Source organism: Triturus cristatus, chromosome 7 (genome assembly GCF_964204655.1).
Source record: "Triturus cristatus chromosome 7, aTriCri1.1, whole genome shotgun sequence".
In the NCBI taxonomy this organism is placed as follows: domain Eukaryota; kingdom Metazoa; phylum Chordata; class Amphibia; order Caudata; family Salamandridae; genus Triturus; species Triturus cristatus.
This window is the reverse complement of record NC_140590.1, coordinates 1,099,679,312-1,099,696,800: the sequence shown is the minus strand read 5'-3', so window position 1 is coordinate 1,099,696,800 and position 17,489 is coordinate 1,099,679,312. Positions and strand designations below refer to the sequence as shown.

At 43.1% G+C, this 17,489-nt stretch overlaps 1 protein-coding gene across 1 annotated transcript in view; it reads left to right on the top strand.

The window, feature by feature from the left end:
* Positions 1–16,958, top strand: part of LOC146811155 (uncharacterized) — a 183,757-nt gene extending 166,799 nt beyond the window's left edge. The window contains exon 9 of the mRNA XM_085618218.1: positions 16,763–16,958. The gene's annotated coding sequence lies outside the window, so the exon portion shown is untranslated. The remainder of the gene's footprint in view (positions 1–16,762) is intronic.
* Positions 16,959–17,489: the final 531 nt, after the last annotated feature.

The following is a 17,489-nucleotide window of genomic DNA, read 5'->3' as shown; positions in this document are numbered from 1 at the left end:
ACACTGCCATTTACTCACCTATACAGTTATACATTCACTACCTAACATATTCATACAGATACTAACATATACTTACTCTCTTATACAATCACTGACACAAGCACACACTCATTTATACCGCCGCTCTCACAATCACTCACTCTCACATATAGTCATTTATATACTCCAAGACTCACATATACTGCCTTTTACATATGTAGTTACTCACACATGTACCACTGAGACATCAATTCACTCACTGACACACCCATGCACACACTCACTCACCCATACAGCTATTTCCACATGCACTATTGAACCCATACACCCACCCAGAAAATCACACACCCTCACCCACCCACACACACAAAAACTGAGGCACCCCTACAGATACTCATGCAACCAATAAATAACCCATAAAGACACTCATGTAGGTACTCACCAACCCATGTAGCAGTTTACACAACAACAGACAGACTCATACAGACATTCACACAGTTTAGTCACTAACCAATGCATTCAGTAAGACACAATGAATCAATCACTTATACAGTCAGTTACACACCTATTAAATCCTCCACCCAGACACTTATACGCCAACTCATTCTTCAAAACACCTTGGCATTAACATATCTAAAACATATTTAAATTTTACAGAAACACACATTCACTGGATGATGCCATAAGTGATGTCATTTGAGATGTCATCAGTGATGTCATCAGTGATGTCACTGACTATGTCATGAGTGATGTAATATGTGATGTCATCAGCAGTGAATTGCTGGGGAGCGAGTTAGAGTTAGCTCCACTAACTGTAACAGACAAATTTCTCTGGTTTTGTACGAGTGAAATATCCAACTAAATATAACGTCCCTGAATCCTATGGTTTTTTCTGTGAATTTATAATATATATATATATATATATATATATATATATATATATATATATATATATATATATATATATATATATATATATATATATATATATATATATATGTGTATGTGTATGTGTGTGTGTATATATATATATATATATTATATATGCAGAAATGAAACAGAGAACTCTGGGTGGTTCTCAAGTTTAGGTGGAAAGCAGCTCCTGTATAGAAGACTCTCAACACCAGTGACACTCTAGATCTGCTCACCTCAAATGTCTGCTTTTCTCTCGAAGTCTTTAAGCATGGGAGGAGTACACTGCCATCCATACCGAGATATGGCCATTTTTACAGCAAAGTCTTTAAGCATAGGACTAGCACAGTGCTGTCCATGCCGAGCTACAAAATGACACAAGTCTTTTACCACTCCAGGCACAGTATTACAGTTTTGAATTCCTAAAATACCAACCAAGCCAACCTGAAATGAGTAAAAGCAACTGCTGACACAGTGTTATGCTCTTCTTAGAGCTTTTCAGAGAGGTATAGCTTTGTCCAGAAACATTTTGCAGCTATTCAATAAAAAAACAAAGGTTAAAGCTTAGTTATAGTATGTTTCAAGCAGCCTGTACATCAAAACAATTACCTGCAGATGCTTAACATAAGGATCATGAAAATCAGAACATGTCAATCATGCCATTATGATTCCAATATTAACATAATGGATAAGCACAATCCCAAAAATGAAAAAAAAATGAAAAAAGCCATCATCTCTGCTCAATCGCTCATGCCCAGCTCCATCCATTCTCAAAGTACATTAGGAGTCAGAACCTTAGAACACTCCAATAGGCAGTAAATTACTCACGGCTACAGCCAACAAGCAGCCTTATGTCTAAGATGTAGTAGCATTGTCTGTGAGGGAAAGAATTACATTTTGCCTGGCTAAATACTCATTCCATTGCTCCTTGACATTACATCTTCCATCCCGTGCTCTAGCATCTATCCAAACCAATAGCTCTGCATTTGCCCATGGAATCACTTCCCTTTGCTACACAATCATGGTAGGGGTGAGTGCACTCCTCCATGCCATTGTGATATGCCATTTTGCTCATACCAATGTCAACATTTGGAGACCCATCAGCAGTGTCATGAAAGCATCTGACACGCAGGCAAACACTGTCTGCCAGAAGAACTCAGTTGTTGGACACAGCCATACCATTTGGAGGAGGTGTGGATTAACCTGTTGGCATCAAGGAAACCTCTTCCCAGTGCCGTGGAAAACACTTTCTATTCTGTCTGGATAAAGGTATGTGTGGTGCAAATAATTGAATTACGTAAATCTAAACCTTGCGTTCGGCATAATCATTTTTATTGAACCCAACCTCCTCCATGTGGAATCTTGTAATTCCACATTTAATTTCTCCTCCAACTAGACCTTGAGCCCTGGGATCCTCTCATCAGTGCTGTGATCTTTGAGTGCCCTGCATGTATGTGAGATAGCCTGTCTGATTCCAGTCAATGTCAGCATCAGGTCCAGCGGGCCAGCAATCTGTGAAGGGTTCCCCTCCAATCTCCTCAGGTTCCCCACCACTCTCCTCAGTGCAGAGTACAAAAGGAACAGCCCTGGATCGAGTCCATCTCCGGCCATCAATTGTTCGAAAGTGCAGATACTACCATTCACTATTATATCCCCTGAGGTCTTCAACCCAACAGCTGTACAAGAGTCCACCGGGAAGGTCCTGGTTAAGTGTCTGTTCTGTGGGAGGGGCCAGAGTGGCAGGCCAGGCATATAAGGAATATTTTGTTTGCCCCAAAATATATATATCTTCCAAGTCCACGCTGGCATATTGGTGACTGCAGTATGGGGGGAAGTCAAAAGCCACTCCAAGGGTGAGCAGGCCCCAGAGTCCCTGTCAGAAGCTGTTCTGGGTTGGCCTCATCCAGTATCCATTGGAGGGGCCTCTGGAGTTGGACTGCGGCTTAACAGAACTTGTAACTGCTAGCTTCCAACCCAACATCCTCTAGTGTGGCATATAACGTCTCTAGTTTCACTTTATGCCTTTTATTCGTCCAGATCAAGGCGGCCAGTAACCACTGAAGGTCCACAAAAAAGGCTCTCTTCAAAATCACCTGCACCACTATCAAGAAATACGGGAGACACAGAAGGACTAAAATTTTAGCAATGGACATCTCTCACCCTAAGTGATAGAGGTTGTTGTGTCCAGAAGGGCAGCGATTGTCGCATCGAGGATCATGCCCTTCCCAGGTTCCCCTCCACCAGTTTCTGTCATACTTCCATAACAATGGGGCATCAGGGGTCTGCAATAATGGGAAGAGACATAATTTCCCCCAGTTAATTTGCAGTCCGGATATTTGGTCAAAGGTGTCTAAAGTCGACATTCACATGGGAGAATGAAAGAGTCCGCTTACAAATATTTTAGTATGTCATCCGTGTAATGGAGACTATGTTAGGATGGCCTCCAACTGTATATCCTCAGTCACGCACCCCCTTATGGAGCATAAACACCAGTGGCTCCATGGCCAGGGTAAACATCAGGGGGGACATGGACACCCATGACTGGTGCATCTCTCAATCCTGAAACTCTCAGAAACGAGCCTCCTACTGCGTACCGTAGAGATGGGGAGTTCATACAACACCTGTGTTCAGTTACAAAACTCCTGGACCAGGCCCGGCTTTCCAGGGCTGCCTGTATACAGTTCCAATCCAGGGTGTCAAACGCCTTCTCTATGTCAAGAGAGGCCCCTAATCCCTGATTATTTGTCTGGTGTGCCCAATCCATAATCCCAAATTACAGATGCAAGTTGAAAAACGTGTTCCAGCCTGGAATAAACTCATTCTGGTCTAAGTGGATTACTGTGTGGACCATAGGCATCAATCCATTGGATTGTGCTTTACTCAATACCTTATAGATAAGATTGAGTAAAGAGGGAGTCTATATGATGTTACCTCCAGGGGTTCTCTACCAGGTTGCAGGGGTACTTCTATTAAGGCTTCCCTCATGCTGCCTGACAATCTTCCAGCTTCTTAGCTCCACTATACATTTTCAACAGACAGGGCATGCCACGCCCGGTATGTGGAAGAAACTGATCCATGCCAGGTATTTTCCCTCTAGCTATCTGGTTAATAGCCAGGATAATTTCTTCCAGTGTCAGTGAGTCATCTAGTTCTTGTTTCAAGAGCGGGTCACGTCTCGGCATATCAAGGGGTCGTAGGTATGCCACTATGTCGCTGGGGTGTGTTGTCACTTGTGCACAGCAAATTGTTGAATAAAATGTCTCACATTCCCTGTTGAAGCTAACTGGGAATTCACCATTTGGATGGCCCATATGACAAATTGGGGTCACTCAGAGATAAGCAACCAGTCCAGTAAACTGCTATCCTTATCTCCCAGTTCATGTTGCATTTTTGTGAATTACCTGCAGTTGAAGATAGAGAGGCATTGCAGTGTCTAATGTCCTGTAGTGTATAGAGGCACTCCGGATCTGATTCCTATCGCTACTCCGCTTCCCTCAGTGGACCCCCCAGCTTGAGTAGTTCCCGTTGAAAACTCCTCCTAATGCCGAAATGTGATGACATACATTCCCCTGTATCGTTACCTTGAATTCATCCCATTTTACTCCTACATTTGTAGCTGTGTCTTTGTTTTCCATGATGTATTGAGTAATCTGTTCTACCACCTGTGTCCTGTATGGTATATCATCTAGTACCCTGGGCTGCAGTCACCACTTAGGTATCAGTGATGGAGCTCAGCCCCATCCAAATATTACCCACAATGGGTCCAATAATGTCCCTGCTAAATATTTGGCCCCTGTACAGGCAAGCTTCAGTCCCTTACTAGCATACATCAAATGAATACATGTGTGGAATACATTTAGATGAGAGTAATAGGAAACGTCATGGTGCAAAGATAAAGGGTATGCCACACATCCACAGCTTGCCTTTTCATGGGCCCACTGTTGCAGTTGTCTGGAGTTTATGTGCAATTGAGCAGCCGGTATTGGGGGAATCAAGCTGTCCAGTACCAGGTCTTGATCACAATTAAATCCCCACACCACAATGCCAGACCCATGGCTGACTGCAGGATTGCAGGAGTGAACCAGTTAAAAACCATGGGTTATCCCAAGTTAGGAGCATACAGTACCACCAATGTGAAGGGTTCACCATCCACCATACCCTTTACAATGACATAACGGCCCTTTGGATCAATCAGAGTGTGCCCGAAAACAAATGGAACTCCCAGAGCAACCCATAGTAGCTCCCTCTGGCGCATGCTGAATATGTGGTGCCCAACACCTGTCTCCGCCACCTTTTACGTAGCCTGATAAGTTTCTCCTTGATCAAGTGAATTTCTTGAGGGAAAGCAAACTGAGCAGTGCGCCTCCGCAAGTAGAAATAGATCCTATGACGCTTAGTAACATTTCCCATGCCCCTCACATTAAAGATCAAAACCATGTATTCTCTGAAGGTCTTGTTCTCCCTATTAAGTGCAGTAATGGCGCTACAAATCATCATTCAAAAAGTGAGCAAGACCACAGAGGACCTAAGCAGTAAAGCAAATGAACACCAACAAATAAACTTTCAACTATCATGGAACTGTTTCCCGCAACTCCCACTCCTTGGGTGCACCCTCAATCGGTCACAGCCATTTAACACTGGTAATTATTTGGCTATTACTACTGAGCTTCTGCACTGCTGGTGGTAATCTATCCCAGATACAAACACAGCCAAAAGCCTCCGCTGCTTCATCTCCCGCTATCATCATTATGTCGAAGCACACCCTCGCTCACAAATATTGGTGCAGGACTGCAAGTGTCTGCCCTTTAACCACTGCCTCTATCCCTCCCCATCCCCACTCTTGCACGCATGCCACTGCACTGCATGCTCAATGGTTAGGAAGAGCTATGGAATAAGAAAGGAAGAAGAAAAAGAAGACATATACCATACTCAAGTAGAATGAAATAAGTCCACAGTCAGTGGGGTGATCTACGGACCACTCCACAATTCCTCCGGCAGCTCCAGCACCAGTTTGTCTTCTCGCTGAGTCTCATTAAGGTCCTCAGAGTTCCTGTACATCTGGTCAAAGGCCAAGGTTTGTCCCACCACTGCTATCACCTCCACTACGCCCAAGCCAGCCTGCGCCTTGGAGGGTCTGCCTCGTGCGGGCTACCTTTTTTAGTGGCTCATCTCATGCACCTCTGGGGCTGCCAGCCACCTTCATTATCCGATGGAGGTGTGCATTGTTGATCCTCCCTAGACTCAAGCCAAGACCACGTTTCCTCAGAAGTGGTGAAAAACAATGTCTAAGTGTCAGATACCACCCTCAACCTTGCTGGAAGCAACAACGTGTACGTGGTTTTCAGTGTGCGGAGCCAGTGATTCACTTCACAAAATGCATCATGCAGCTTGCGGACATCCATGGTGTAATCTGGGAAAATAGTGATCCTGCTGTTCTGCAGCATCCAGGGCCTTCAGCACAAGAATGCTACCACCGGTCTCAGAGGTGCCTGATGCTAGAGGGTGGCCACGTTTATAGGTACAGGTCCATGCTTGGTTCCTCTGCCCCCTCCAGCAGAACACCTACCCTGATATTATTCCATTGTGAGCATCATTCAAAATCATCTGCTCGGGCCGGTGGTTGTGCCACCTACTTCTGCAGCAACTCTATCTGTGCTTGATGATCTGTGACCGTGGGCTGGGCTATCTCCAGTGCCTGCTCCACATGCTGCACTCAGTCTTTCAGTTTTTTATGATCATCCTTCAAAAGCACCATATCAATTATAAAAGAGTCCAGTTTTGGTTCAATGGAGGACTTCAGGCTGCTGACCACCGCCAGCAGTTCTGAGAACTTCTGTGAAAATGGAGCTCAACCAGGGACAATGACAGTTCCACCACAGCCTGGGCCTGTGAGATATCACCACCTCTCCCTTACTGGGCTTTAGCTATTTGCGAAGGATAGTTAGTGAGTCCAGGAATACAGATCTAGCTAGAACAACCTGCATTATTAGGGGTATAAAAGTCCCCCCTCAGTCCTGTGGCACACAAGGGGGGGCCAAACTGCAGCTACAATCTCTGTGACTATGATGACATGTTGGTACATATAGCCCCATAGGCAGCAGGCCAGCCCAGGTACTGCAGCACCGCACCTCACAATTTGCTGTCTCACCAGGTATTGGGAGGAGATGTCCTGAATGACCAGTGGGCAGGCAACAGTAACTATGCGTCCCCAATCCTCCAGGCAGCTGAGAGGGGGATAGAATCCAGTGACGGGTTATGCAGGACAGCCATAGGGCAAGCAGGGCAAAAAACAATTAGACACTTTCCTCTGGGCTTCAGCAGAGCCCCCACCTTCTGCAGCCACCTCATGCTACACTCAGACTCTATCGGGGAGGTGGTCTGCTCCTTCTGTCACCATCTCCATCACTTTCCCTGCAGGAGCCTCATTAAGCCGGCAAGCCCGCATCGACCACTACTGGCGTTCCCTGCTGGGTGAAGGATTTCCTTGGTTGTGCTCCGCAGCACAGCGTGCGCCGACCACCACATTCCCCAGGGATGAGGGTACACCTGTCAGAAAGCCCAATCTGCCACCTCTACCCTCCACCTGGATCTCCTCCTCTTTACAGTGTGGCTGGGCACAGCCGGATGCCTCAGTATCATCGTGGTCCCGGCCAACCATCAACCGGTTCCTTCATTGGTTCCAGCCTGCCATCTAGTGGCCACCCTCCTGTCACAAAACATACTCCTCCCCCGCGTCTAAGTGACCATCCCATTCGCCATCTTGTACACGCCCCCCCAAATCACCCGTCTAAATAATGCAGAATGAGTGTACTCCATTTTTCCCAGGAATGTTCTCCTGCCCATATCAGTTTTATTACTAAAGACCTCAAGTTATCAAAACACTAAAAGAACCTAGTACTACCATCCTAATATTGACGATACGAGACCAGCGAGGCTGATCCATTGGTCACCTTACTCAGTCAGCTTGTCAAGTGCTTCATCAAGTTAGCTCTTAATCCTGCCAATGCATTTAGATGTTCTCAGCGGTGTCACTATGGGGGTGCGGGGGGTGCGGACCGCACCGGGTGACACCCTCACATGGGGTGACACCCAGCAGGGCGCAGGGGGAGGGCGAAGGCAGTGTGGAGCGAGGTTGCCTGCCTCTGATCACCGAATTGTGGGCCCATCTTTTGAGCTGTCGGAAGGCCTGCGAAGACGACTTTCAGGAACAGCAGCTTTGTGAACAAGCTGAGGCCTCTCGCCTGCTTGCCCGGCAGTTCTTCTCTTACTGAAACAGTGGCTGCAAGACGGGGTTCTCACTCTCTTTCCTCTCCTTTCTTTTATTTGCTACCCTGTGAAATGGATCCAAAAAAGAAAATCACTTTTGCTGGAAAATCAATGTCGTATTTTTCTGACATTTAATTCCAAAGTGCAGCATCGGGAATAAAAGTTTAAAAATATGAAAAATAAATAACTAAATAAAGTAAGACAGAGTGGTAGCAAACTGGCCAGATTGATTTTATACACACCCGAACACATTAGCGCCACTTTTACAGAGTTTGCAGTGAAGCGCTATTTTTGTTGTCTTGGCTTTGTTTTCCCAGGGCTTGGAACTAGTGCACCAATCCTGGAGGTACTGCAATGTGACGATTGAAAAACAAAATTTGTACTGCTGCTCTGCATCTAGGGATGTTGTCTTTTTTTACCATACTGCTTACGTTTTGTAAGGATATAAGCAATGGTCATTGAAATAGGTCCATTCAGGGCCCTGTTGTTATGACCTTAACTTATCAGGCAAAAGCACTCACTGATTTCTGAACAGTGAGTGTAAAAACGTTAAGGTAACCATGTTGTTCCTGCTTACATTTCACATGGTTTGCAAAATTTTGCATTCCCTATGATTGTTTGCTTTTTCCAGGATGCTGTCACTTTTTACTTGTAGGCCACATATTGCTCTTGCCCAGTGCGTAATTTAAATTGAACCGCATCCAGGTGTTTATAGCTGGCAACAATTGGGTTGTAGTTGAAGGCAGTCTGAGATTTTCTCAGTGGGGCAGTATGGTGTTCAGTGGGGGAGAGGATGTGGCACTATGGCCAGAGCTGCTGAATTTGGAACTGGGGAACCAGGTTCAGCCTTAATAACCAGTCCACCAGGCCACTCTCCTGAGAGAGCACTATCTCATGCTAGACCTTAGAAGGCTTCGCAAGACATTAGAATCCCTGGTATCGTAGCACCAGAAGGTGGACCCTAGCATGACAAGTGTAGGTTAACCTTCAAGGCTTGTCCACCACTATTCATACTGAAGTTCACCTCCAGTCTTGCGGGCAGGCCTGTGAAGCAGCACACCCTAGAACAACAATGACCCTGTCACTGAGATCACAGGACCCTTGAGAAGGGCCAGCTCTAGGGCGGTGCAACTGGTGTGACCGCACCAGGTGCTGACTTTAGATGGAGGCATCATTTTTGCAAGTCTGTTATGGTTTTAAAGGCGCTTGCTGCCTCCTTCCTGGCCTCCAGCAATTTTCAGTAACAATAAAAATGTCATGATGACTCTGGTTATTAATGTTCTTCCTAGAGAGAGATCGGAATTTTGTCTAATGGAAGATTTGGCTCATGGAAAGGTAGCTCAGAGGGTTAATGTACCTGCTGCAAAGAACATGTACCATGCAGATCACAAAGTGCACATAATGTAAATAGGCCAGTGGGCTACTGCTTTTGTCAGAGAGATCCTTTTGTTACTTGCAGTTTATAAGTTAAAATCCTAACATAGAACAGTGAGCTATTAACTGTCATTTACTCCGCAGCAACACAAGTCACATTTTTTATTAACTTTTGATACGTTTGAGCTACAAACAATTTATTAGTTTAAATGGTCAGATCATGCTGCAGATCTTGCATTATGAGGTAAATATGGAAGAGCCATTATTATTTAGAAAACATTTGCAAACTAGGATTGTTAGCCATTCATGTTTGAACTGCTGTTTTGGAAAAGGGAGAAGTGCTGATGACAGAAACTCCATGGCTCGGAGACAAATGGCTTGTGCTTCCACATTTTATCGTATTTGGGGACATTCTGTGATTCAAAGCATATCCCACTTTGTGAATACGTTTTACTGTCAATAACTCATTAATACCTTAAATATTCATGTGTATCCATTGGTTGATAAAACTGGGCAGTGAAACCAAACAAATAAAAAAAATTGGGATGTTTGCGCATTCTGGCCACACCTAGGGCTCCGCCCACTGATCCAATCCTTGGATTATTCCCGCCCTCTGATTCTCCACCCACAGTTCCCCTACTTTTTTACCTCCACTTCGACCACTGATATATAGTGTTGCTGGATAGTGGGAACATCACACCAGTACAAAGTACCATACCTATGATATTATAAATTCCAATAAACTGTTGACCAGCAGGCAGCCCACTGTACAACCTGATTAATGAGTCATTATCACACTGTTGTTAACAGGCACATTTTGTAAATATAGGACCTACATTTACAAACGTTACTAAGGATTCTGTATGGTCCCGTTATTTGCCAACTGTGTCCACTGACGGACTCGGAGCGGAGGAGGTCCATGCGGTAAGTCGTGAGGGGGTGACACCATGAGTTACCCGCACCTGGTGACACCAACTATAACAAAATGTAATCTGCCTAGAGAGAAATGTTGATGCACATTTTGAGAGGGGAAACAACCATTATAACACAGTCATTACAATGCACTACCTTTACAGTGAATCTGCATTTACATTGCATGCATTACAGCGCAGACATTACAACACATGTCACTACAACACATGCCATTACAATGCATACCATTACAATGCATGCCATTACAATGCATTTTAAGGTAAGTAATGGAGAATTTTGTTGTTTTAGGGTAGGTATGGGTTTTGGGCTACATGGGAATAGTAAGTTTTGCCTCTACACTATCCAACACTTACCCTACTGTTGCACTCACTGGAGTGAGAATAGTAATTTTTACCCTTACACTATCTAACAATTACCCTACTGTTACCCTAAAAGTATTAATGGTATGTGTTGTAATGGTATGCATTGTAATGGAATGCATTGTGAATCTAATTTCTAAAAATGCATTGTAATCATAGGGATTGTAAAATCATGCAATGTAATGGTAGTTGCGATGTAAAAACCACGTTGTAAAAGTATGCATTTTAATTGTTTGCATTGTAACGTCATATAGTCTTTGCGAGTTGTGTTATTTTAATGCACACACTAGTGGCTCTGTTGCCAGTGTCAGACTGACCTATTGACAGATCAGCATGTGGGCAGGCTGTGTAGCTGTTTGTGGGCCTGTTTTATGGCCCTGTGTGTTGGATTTTACGTTATAGTCCCTAATATTACCACAAACATTTCCCATAGCAAACACAAATGCATGCAGTGTCCAATACCTTGCAAAATACCCATACAGCATGACGTTACAAGTTCAAAACTGGCATGATTTCCAAAGGTGGCACTATATTTTATCTATCTGATTCGCTTTGCGTGTCACTTTTATTTTGTTGCCCGGGCCTCTTTTTGGTCCTAATCTGACCCGGTCTGTAGCTAATGCATAAAAGTGCGGACAGTGAGCAACAATGGTGAGTTTCTTGCAGCATAATATACACTTGAGGAAAAGCCCCATTATTTTTGTTTCTGGCGCTGGGGATAAAGTACAGGAGTGAGATCCAGGACAAAATCAAATCTCCCACTCTTGTTATTCTTAGCACAGTGTGTATATATATCCACATTCAAGCAAGGTTGAGGTTCCAAGTTTGTCTAAAAGAAAAACAACTCCAAAGCAGAGACTGGGGATTTATAAGAAATAACACAAGACTACAATGTACTAAATTCCTGTACACCTTCATCAAGGAAGGTGTTTATTATATCAAAAATATACCCTGTCAACATTTTAGGTTACTAGGAACATATCTTTATGTTCCCATTATAACTTTCTGCCACATCAAATAATTATTTCAATTTTTGGGAAAGGTAAATCAGCATGGGGGTGAATGTGGAAGTTAGAAGGAGACTGCCAGAAGGTTATGTTCATTGATACAGTGGGAAATTATTTTGAAGAGTTAATTCTGTCAATCTTGTCCACAGAGACTATTAAAGGACACTCAACATGCCTCTTACTTTTAAATTAAATAATCATATCAAACACATCTATAAAGTCCATCATAAACCTTTCTTGGTGATGTATTCTGTTGTTTGATCAGGTTGCCAGTATGTTCCACTCTCATCCTTCCTCAGTAGATGGAATCACAGCACAGCAGGCCAGAAATGTTGGCATTGAAATCATCAGCTAACAAAAACAAATCATTAGCACAGTATTATTACGCACCCGGCCAACCTTATGTCTATGCCAGACACGTCTGACAGCTGTATAAAATGGATACATTGAGAAGTTCTAAAATAATTGCTGTGAAAGTTGTCATGCAAGATCATTTTTCCAATGGTAATTTTTAATATAGTATACTGTTTTTGTTAATACTCACAAGTCCAACTTTAGGAAAGAGTGTGCAGCAACACAGTGCAAATGCTGAAGCCACCTTTAGCTCAACCCAAAGTTGAAAGTGCAACTAAAATAAATGATGGATACCGTCTATATGTTAAGGTGTGGTGATCTATGGCTGTGAGAGCAACATAATATCAGTGACCCACCAACATTATCTAGTTTAGATTATCCTGCAAAATACTGTAGTAAAGCGGGTGGTGTTGGTAAGGACAAAATTGTTTGGGGTATCATTATATTTAATTTTATTGTTGCCTTTGTACACCACCCAAAGGATTAATAGAGTGCATTTTCACTCATCCATAAAGAGGCAGAGTCGACATGTTTCAGAACTACAACATATATGCCTCTTTTCACAACTAGTAAGTGTCCCAGTTTGTAAGTGCCCAGATGGTATGGAAAGGTTTGCCTTTAGCATTTGCAGAAAGCTGTGAAAATTAGCTATATTCCACAAGTAATGTATAGACTGCTCCTTTCTCCATAGGACCAAAACTTCTGATGTATATAGCAGAGAAAGATGAAAGGCTTAATTTGGTCAAAAACTGGTTGTCAACTGGAGGTTAACACCAGCCAAATGTGGTTGAGATGAGAAAAACACAACTATGATACCAGCAATGCGATGCAGCGCGCGCAACGAAATTCGTTTTATTAAATGTTTTCGTAACTTACCTGAAATCGGCCATATGCCGCATTTTGCAACCCCCCACCCTGCCCCTCCTCTGCACCACGTCACCGCCCCACCAACACGCCCTGCACGGGCCGTGGCTGTATGATACTGTTCAGAACTGTCAGTGTGGTTTTCAGTGACCCCAGGCATAGAGCTGGCTAACTGAGTTTGAATGGCTGCGGTAGTCACATCAGAAAGAGCAGTCATCTTGTTTTGGGCCTGACTGCCAATATAAAGATTGCAAGCATTTCTCTAACCAATCTCAGGGCAATTTCCATGAACTAATCGAGTTTCACCACTCTTTCACATCAGACATTGATCAGATCAAATATAGTCCACTACCCGGAACACAGATGACTGCCGTGAGGAGTTGACAGCATACACGCTTCGGATTACCCTAAAGACGCGATCTCAGTTTTAATCACGTTCCCCCTCAACCTAACGAAATTCACCACCATTGGTCACTATAATAATTCTTGAGTCCAGCACCTTGGGACTTTTTTCTAGCTAGCCTGTGAGCTATTTCACCAGCAGCGCGGTCAACATCTATCTTCTTTGGTCATATTAAAGAACACTGCTGTGGCATGCCGGAGAACCTCTGAACCGGCAGCCCGGCGTTCCTTCAAGATTAACTGTGCACAGATACTGCTTAGGCCCAGTCGGGTTGGAATTATCACCGGCAATGCGAATACAAAGATTTAGACTTCAATATTCAGCCCTGAGGAAGTCGCGGAATTGCTTTCCACATGCGACGAAACACGGGTTGGCTGGTTTCTGTTGTGGCTTAATGAAAATCGCATTAATGAAACAGCAACACTACTGCAGCATGATTATGGATCGTTCTTGATTGAATCAAATTGTTGTAATAATATTACATACTGTTTATTATCTAGTTGTGTGCCTAGGTCTTGTTAGAAAATTGATCAGAATAAATTAGTTTGTTCAGATATTTAAAAACATCCAATAAAATAAAAAAAGACAACAACATATATACACTGTTCTAAATGAATAATAAATCATTTCAAATGTTCAATAAACATCAAATTAAAACAAAATTGTTTATACCTGCTAGAAATGGTTCCAAGTCGTGACATCTCCTATTTTGCATAATCATTGCCATCAGGCAAGTGGTGTGACGTGACCTTTTATACAAATTAAACCACGTGACATTATACAAATTCCATGTTATATAAATTCAACATCATATGAATTTTTGTGACTTGCGCTGACTTGATGTTACCTACATGCTATACATAGAATAAATAACATACCATACCATAATGTAACGTCAACATCAACCATTTTTGCGAGCGCAAACTGTGCGATTCGCAAAAAATCGTCCGTTTGCATCCGCAATAAGGGCTTCTGCGATGCATTAAACTGTCAGCCTCTCACAATTTGAGAAATCGCAATTTTTTTTAGATTTCTTAAATTGCGATTGCATTTAAGGAATCACAAATTGCTAATCCTTAAATGCAATGCATGATGGAATAGCAAATTGCAAATTTGCTAAATGGGGGCGCAAATAACCATCAATTTGTACTTGATGGTAATTTGCAAAAACTTTTAAAAATGCCTTAAAGTGCTTTTTTCAAAGTTGTAGGTTACACTCACACATGCTTTTGGGGCATGTGTATGCGCAGCATGTGTGCACAGGTCAATTTCAGGGTGCAACAGGGTGTCCTTTTGACTCCCTTGCACCCTTGAAATTGCACACGCAATTTGCGAGTAACATTGGTACTCGCAAATTGCGTATGCAATCTCCCATTCATGAATAGGAAGGCATTCCTTATTTGCGACTCGCAATTTGCGAGTCACAATTAAGGAATGTTTAGAAATCGCTAATTTCATAGCGATTCCTACATGCATTGGCTTTTGCAATTGCTTAATTGCGATTCCTTAATATTCGCAATTAAGGAACCGCAAAAGTCTACATTGATGCATGTGCCCCATAAAGTTACTGTTTAATGGCCACCACAACAACATCAGGGTTCTGCTGTTTAATGGGTGGTTAAGTCACAATCAAAGGGAATAAATCACGTGTGTCAGTTTTCCAGAGTCAAAATGTCTCCGTCAAGGGTGCAGTTTATGTTTATACCCCGTTCCTTCAGTTAGATGAGCAGTGTCATTATCGGGTCTTAATCACCTGGGTTCTCCAGGTAATCTGTTGTCCTCCACCAGGAGGGAGACTGTTTGGTTTAGGAAGCCTTAAGTGATAGGTAGATAGTGAAAATTGTGAGTTAAACTTACCTCAGTTCAGGTAGGAAGTATTTTATTAGTCAGAAAGGAATAATATTAAAAAAGAATAAAAATTGAGCTTTAGTTGACGTGTTAGTGATCCAGAGCACCTAGTGGTTGGTTGACCTGTTTTGCCCTAGGTCGCCCTTGTGGTTCAGGGGGTCTTCATCAGGATCAGTGTGAGAGTGACTTTTTGGGGGGATCGCTCAGTGTGTGTAGGTAGATTGACTTACGACTCTTCGTCTGTGAGCTTGATTGCTCAATCTCTGACGGTGTGTTATAGGTCCAGACTCTGCCCATAAATATGGACGACAGAAAAACAGAAAAAGACACTACATTCTGACTACATGCAATGATAGGTACTGTCTTGCCCAATGTGGTGCTACAATGAATAAAAACCTAACTAAGGAGCAGGGGTGCACATACAGACTCTAGTAATCTTGCAAAGGATTTGTGAATATACTCTTTATGTATCCAATGTTGTATTGGTGTCCTCTAGGAGCCTCACAAATTGTTGTTGGAAACAACGGTGTCATCATAAATGAAGCTGTGTTTGACTAGGGTGGCTAGAGCAAAGGGAAAAGGGAGCGTATAGGCAGCACCCCCGATGCTTGGTTAATTCAGAGAATAACACAGCTTCCCATCTTAGTACGCAAATGTTAGGTGATTACACACCCCGCTGTCAACAGCGGACTATCGCTCAGAGGCAAGAACAATATATGGCTTGGACATGCCCAATCGTTTTCCTCACCTCATGTAAGCAAAACTGCAGGGTAGAGGTGTCACTGTGAGGCGGCGTTTTGTGAATAAATATAACCTCTTCAGGGCTGGGACAGACAGAACACTGCCCTGTTCATAAATGTTGCGAAGGACTGAACACACGCTTTTATGAGCGGGCTGTCACTTTAAAAAGCCACTTATAGACTGAAGAGTCTCAAGGCAACTTCCATGTGTGTTAAACCGAGTGCTTGCTCCCCTCCCCCCGTAAGTGTGTGCGACCTTAATTGGGTTAAGCCTAAATGATGATGTTTATTAGGGAACTGAGTCAAACACACTAAGAACCCGGTTTCATAAGTGCACACGACCCAAAGTTCACTCATTTGCAGGTGTGCATTCACAGGGCTAGAGCGTGAACTAAAAATGACAATCTCTTCAGTAGGCAGCATGCACACTACCACTACAAGCCATCGATCAATCTAAACAAATACAAAGGCTGGTATATTAATTTTCAGATCAGGACACATTTCCTAAGATATCCGGTTAAATGCCCCTCTGAACTGTCATTCCCTGTCTAATGTATCAACTTGATGAAGGGCAAAATTATGCCAGCTTATGTTGACACACCATGCACAAAGAAGTCTGCTATCACTGCATCAGTTGGTTTTACAGTGATCTGCTTAGAGGGGTTTGCATTTCATTCATACAGTAGTAAGTTATTCACCATTGTCTGTTTTTCTCTCTTGCAGGGTAGCACTGCCCCTGGTCTTCATGCTACTTGATGAATTCTGCAACAACGCTGATTGGTGGAAACAGGCCCTTTCCAACTTTCTACACAAGGGATCAATTTCTCTTTCTTCGACTTAACACGTTATTCTCTAGGAACCTCTTGTGATTCTGCTATTCCTTGTGCCACTTTTCCAATAAAGTAGAAAGAGCATCACAGTCACTGTCTCGACTCCATCATTTATTAGATCTAGGAGGATAGACTGAGCAGCCAGAGACTGCATTTGAGAGCGGACGTTGGACTTTTACGCAAACTTTGTAAAATATTACTATCAGTGGTAAGAAACCATCCAACACATCATGGTTGTTCAGCACTGTTCCTTGTGGAGGCGGGAATTCTTCTGCCAGTTTCAGCTCTACAGACATTGCTGGGGTCACTTGGGGACTTACTGAGCAGAGAACCTTTACAATACTAGCACAGCTACTGGGGGGATTCTGAGCCAATTGCACACCAGGAAACACATTCAAACTGCACCGCACAGCCAATAGGACTTGCCGTCACACTGTTTATTAGTGGATATGTTAGTTAAAGTAGAGTAAATCTAACTGCCAAATAAAACAAACATTGTGTTATAGCTCTTAAAGTGAAGTGATTAACATAATGACCTTGGCATAAAGCAGATGAATTCATGATAAAATACAGTGCCTAAAGCAAGATGAGGCACTTTTATCACGTGTGTATTAAAACAG